Source organism: Sinocyclocheilus grahami, unplaced genomic scaffold (assembly GCF_001515645.1).
Source record: "Sinocyclocheilus grahami isolate Dianchi unplaced genomic scaffold, SAMN03320097.WGS_v1.1 scaffold2760.1, whole genome shotgun sequence".
Taxonomy (NCBI): Eukaryota; Metazoa; Chordata; class Actinopteri; order Cypriniformes; family Cyprinidae; genus Sinocyclocheilus; species Sinocyclocheilus grahami.
Window position 1 is genome coordinate 8,330 of NW_015507938.1, and position 5,758 is coordinate 14,087.

Sequence of the window (5,758 nt, forward strand, 5' to 3'; positions counted from 1 at the left end):
GCCGTGGATATTTCTAACATAATAATGTCTTGAAGTTGCATTAGCCACTTGTACATATCTAAAGTATGTGGAGGGAGCCAGTGTTGTGCTAACAATTTTTTGGCAGATGTCAACCCGGCAAGCCAAATAATTTTTTGCAACTTAGAAAAACTCTCTTAAATTTTTATTCAATAGTAATACAGCAGGGTTCACCGGTATAGGGTACTCAATAATTTTTGATAAGGTCGTACATACTGCATTCCAAAAATGTTTGACCTTTTCACATTCCCACATCATGTGGAAAAAGACTCCACGTTGTTGATCAGAACAGTTATTGCAGAAGGGGCTGAATGAAGAGTCAATACGATGTCTTTTCAGTGGGGTCCAATAAGTCCTGTGACAAAAGTTAAAATGAATCAGTTGGTGATTTGGATTTCTTGATGAAATAAGAACGTTCTGCCATGTTCTACCCCAGTTCATGATATCCTCATCAAGTTCACAATCTCTTTCCCATACACGCTGTATAGCTAAGCCCTTTGATGTGGCCTCCAAAACCTTCCCGTACATCCATGAGGTAAAGTGTCCAGGCAAAGTCATATCCAGCCGGGTAATAATTGGATGCGAGGGGAGCATTCCCCCCCAGGGCACTCCATAGGCCTTCATGGCCGATCTTAGGCGCAGATATAAAAACAAAGAGGAAGTTTCTGTTCCATAGCGTTCACACAGTTCTTGAAAACTTAACATGCATTTAGGACCCGAAATATCTTTTAGTGTATAGATGCCTTTCTGCATCCAGTCTCTAGAGATAAATGGTGCACCTCCCGAAAGAATGCTATGGTTGTACCAAATGGGTGTATTAGTGTGCCACTTATTGGAATACTGAATATTTTTTTCCATCAACTTAAAATCGACTACAGTATTGGTCATGATTGGAGCTCATGTATAGATATATGAACATAAATGCAAACTTGAAGAAAAAACATTTTCTGCAGCAACTAAACAGTATGTTTCAGCTGTTTTAAATAAAACATCAACATCTAAACCTCTGTTAATTCTCAATAAAAGCTTCTGTAGACTTTCTTTCTTTAGTGTGTGCCGGCTGTGAAGAGAAACTCACGCATCTCACAGAATTAGATGTCAGCCATTACAACACGTTTCACTGAGAACTGATGCCATGGGCCAAATTTAAAAACTAAAATATAAAATTAGATAAAGAAACAGAAAAAATGCCTTGCAAAAAGGTTTCATATCTAGACAGAAGATAAGAAGGGTTAAAATAAAGCAATAAGCCCCTAACACCACCCCTTAGCTGTTATAAATTCACTGTAAACGATGGCTTCACGGGGCTTATTGCTTTTATAAAATGGTTATTTCATACATGTAGTAAGGTTTCACAAATTAAAACAGAGCAAATAAAGTGTAATGATATTAATGAAAACAGTATTCTTCCACCAAACAATGTTCCTCAGAAACAGTTGTGGTTGCAACAAAGTGGTTGTCGAGCAACACACAGAAGTAAACAAAGGTGTATGTTTGTAGAGTAATTTACAACCACTTCGAACGTGGCTCAGCCAATCAGAATCAAGGACCGGAACTCTCCGTTTTATAAAGCTCTATCTGGTCATGTACAAGCATGTTACTGACCGGATCAAAAACAGCCAGCAAGTGAAGTGAGTCTCACACATATCTGCAGGAGGATGGAGTCGAGTACTGATCATCAGATCCTGCAGACCATCCGTGCTCAGCTGTGAGCGGCGCGATGATAGAGAGATCAAAACTACTGTAATGCCAGCCAAAGGATGTGAGGGAAAGACATTGGCATTCTTTTGCTGTTTGACTGTCAGTAATGACAACTGAACTTTATATGAAACTCATAAGAAAGCACAATGATATAATTCATATCATGAAGCAAAATTTTATACAATAATAAAACATTTTGACATTCTTCTTCGGGGAGGAACTTACAGTTCAATTTGCTGGTTCTGAAGAACTTTATTCACTGTGAAATTATATTTTATTGCTTGATGCATGATTGTGTCACATTTTTTGAGGACACAGCATCAGATCTGAAAGTGCTGGATCTGAAGATGATCTACTTACTGTGATTGTTTTTTGTATGACTGTGTAGAGAAGATGAATTATTGAAACACTTCCCACATGCAGTGTAGTGTTACGGTTTCTCTCCAGTGTGAATCCTCTCGTGTGTTTTCAGGTATCCTGACTGATTGAATCTCTTGTCACAGTGTGAACACTTGTAAGGTTTCTCTCCGGAGTGAATCTTCTCATGTGTTTTCAGGTCTCCTGAATGACTGAATCTCTTGTCACAGTGTGAACACTTGTAATGTTTCTCTACTGTGTGATTCCTCTCATGCCGTTTTAAACAGTTTGCTGAAATAAAAGTCTTTTCACACTCAAAGCACATGTACTCTCTCACAGCAGTATGTATTTTCTGATGAACTTTCAAATATTGTAGAAGTGAAAAACTCTTTCCACACAAATAACATGAATGTGGCTTCTCCTTTGTATGAACTCTCAGGTGCTGCTTCAGGCCTGAAGCTCTCAAAAATGTTTTGCTGCACTGATCACATGTGTACAGTTTCTCTCTAGTGTGGATGTTCATGTGGTCCTTAAGGCTTGATGATTGAGTGAAACTCTTCCCGCACTGATCGCAAGTGAATGGTTTCTCTCCAGTATGAACTCTCATGTGACGCTCAAGACTTGTTTTGCGTGTGAAACTCTTTCCACACTGAGTGCAGGTGAATGATTTCTGGGCTCTTCTTTTCCTTAAATCTTTCTGTTCGGTTTGAGAGCAACTCAAAGGTTTTTCTCCTCAACTTCACTAAATTTTTCATTCTTGTTTTCTTCAATCAACTCTGAAATAAAAGTAAACATGGTTCATTTTCAGTAACTTGTAAACAGCAGAGAAATGTGGACATAAAGGTGAACCTTGATGAAGATTTTTCCTATTACAATAACCTAAATCTATATCAGTTTGAAGCGTTATAACCATCAGCATTATTAATGAAGAATCAAGGTTCATCAGAATTCATCAGGGTCTCTTAGTTGGTAATTTTGATGCATCCCTGAAACTCCATGAATGAGGTACATAACTGATCTTTTAATTATTATTTTTAGAACATTATAAAATCACAAATCCCATGTTTCTACAGAGAGAACTATTAAATATGTTTGATCAACTGCACAATTATCTAACATAATGTTATTGAAAAAAGTACCCTATTACAACAAATCTAAATCTGCTTGAAGCTTTATAACCTTCTGCCTCATTAATGAAGAATAAAGAATAAACAGCAACCTGTTTGTTCTTCAGTATGTTTCATTCTGCAGGGTTTGTGGGAGGAGCTTCACTGAACATGAATTGCTGTGTGGAAGAAGCAGATTTGAACAAAGCAACAAAAAATCAAGTCAGTTTTTTAAAATAATTTAGATATTTAAGTTTTAGAAGCAGAAGAGACTGGAGCCTTACAAATTCTAAGTGTTGTCTCTTTGTAGACAACGGAAGACAACAATGGAAGCTCTATTCCTGTTGCAGTAATGCTTAAATTTCATCTGCACTTTACTAGAAACATTCTGAAATCGAGGGATGCTGACAATGACTGTAGACAATATAACTGATCAAACTCTGATGTGGTTGATCCACAGTGTGGATCCTCTCATGCTGTTTTAAACAGCTTGCAAATGTAAATGTTTTCCCGCACTCAAAGCACATATAAGCTTTTACATCAGTATGCATTTTCTAAAGTGTCCTTTTAAACTATACAGCAGTGAAAAACTCTTTCCACACACAGAACATGATTGTGGCTTCTCCTTCGTATGAACTGTCAGGTGTTTCTTCAATTGTGATGCATTAAGAAATGTTCCCTTTCATGGGAACTTCGAACTGCGTCCTCTAGGGGTCGCTATGGGGGAACGCCTCCTTGTGACCCGTGTCTGAAGCATACATTGAAGAAACACCAACTCGTTGGCCGGCGACAGCCATGACGTCACTACCGGTGCGACTATAATATAAATAGACGCCGGGAGCTACACATCATTATGTTTTTCGTCTTCATTGACTGTTTTGTTTGAAGCGTGCATTTCTGTGGTAAGAGCTATCTCTATTTATCTCATTATGGCGAGCACTAGCAAAGCATTTAAGGATGTGTGCATCCGTGTTGACGTTGTTAAACATCTGATGACACACACGATCTATGCGTTGTTTGTTTGGGCAAAGAGCACGCACGCGATGTCTCCGAGGGGGCAATCGGCATGCACTGCGAGCATTTTTTCCAAGGGAAAAAGCTCCGCTCTCGTTTGTCTCTCTTCTCGAGGAAAGAGGGGCAGCCATCTGCTTCCCGCGATTCAGGACCCGCCGCTGCTGAGGCACGGAAGGTGTTGTATAATTCCGCTCTTAATGAACCAATAAACCTCATATATACACTTTGTCCCCCATCTGTAGCTGTCATAAGCAAATACAGTCCTTACCTCTCATTAATGGGAAGTGTGATGTAAGGTCCAGGATCCACAGCGAAACGTCCTGATCAGCTCAGCAGGGTTTTCACCACTATGAGACCCGCACTGGAGATTTATGAACTAAATTCAGATAATGTGTTACCCTTAATAAATTACTCAGAGTCTTGATTAAAAGAAAGTTTATTGAATCACCATATACAAACGGTTTCGCTTTATTAAAAACAATAACTCATAAGCAAAATTCAAGAAAGTAACAGCGTATAGTCTTCACCCGTTTTTCGGCCTCGCAAAATCATAAAGCACTTGATTATATAGGAGAGGGCATTACAAAATTGCTCTCCTGCAAAGCATCTATTCAAACACTCCATTGGATAAATGCAAGACACACAAAACACTTGGTCACACCCCTTGTTTCAGCGAGTTGCAATTCCATTACATCATCACACTAAGCACAGCATATACACGTGCGTACATCTCCAAAAATATATGCGGAGAGGTTCAAACAAAGTTTATCTCCAATTCGTTAACACAGGATGTCTGACCTTTCTATGCTACCCACAATTATGCATCTACTCTACTACAGCGCAGCAACACCTTTGCAAAAATATACGAGCAAGTTTTCACACCTTAACATTTTCCATCTGTTCACTGTTAACCCAGATAGTGACATCTGCTCTCTCTTTTTGACAGGATGTCAGTTTAACCGTTTATACCTTTGGAAGTGGTTCTGCATCTCTTCTTCTCCATTTCTGCTTTCTTTTTTGCGTTCCGTCTAAAAGCAGATCATTAATAGGAATCTCTAATTTACTTTTTTTGGTTTAGTCTTCGAATATGTGGAGTTTGACCGGGAAATTGAATAATTCCTATGTCAGTATATATGTGTGTAAGAACAGGAAAAGCAAAAACAAGGAATAAATTGATAAATAAACCATGACTGCATAACAGCAAAAGTAGGTGGCGATATGCACACAGGATGTAACACGCCAAAAAACGGAAGAAGATCACTGTAGCTAATCAGAACTAGTTATAATTAATTATGAATATTTAGATCCGCTGTAGATATTTAGCTGACCTCTCAGGGTCAACTGTCTGTCAAGTCTAAGAACGTTAATTTCCTGGTTAAGGGAAATAACTTTCTTACTGTACAATTCTACAAAAGCTTGTAGCATAAATCTGCATGATTAAGTGACTCCAGTTATGAGCAAACAATGAACCACGTCAAGTGTGATACAAGTAAGGTTTTATTAACTACATAAACACTTAAACTAGTCTAACATACTACATAAACACATAAACTGGTCTAACA

At 38.4% G+C, this 5,758-nt stretch overlaps 1 pseudogene; it reads right to left on the minus strand.

The window, feature by feature from the left end:
- Positions 1 to 2,188: 2,188 nt before the first annotated feature.
- The window catches only part of LOC107575621 (zinc finger protein 239-like), an 11,208-nt pseudogene continuing 7,638 nt past the window's right edge, over positions 2,189 to 5,758 (minus strand).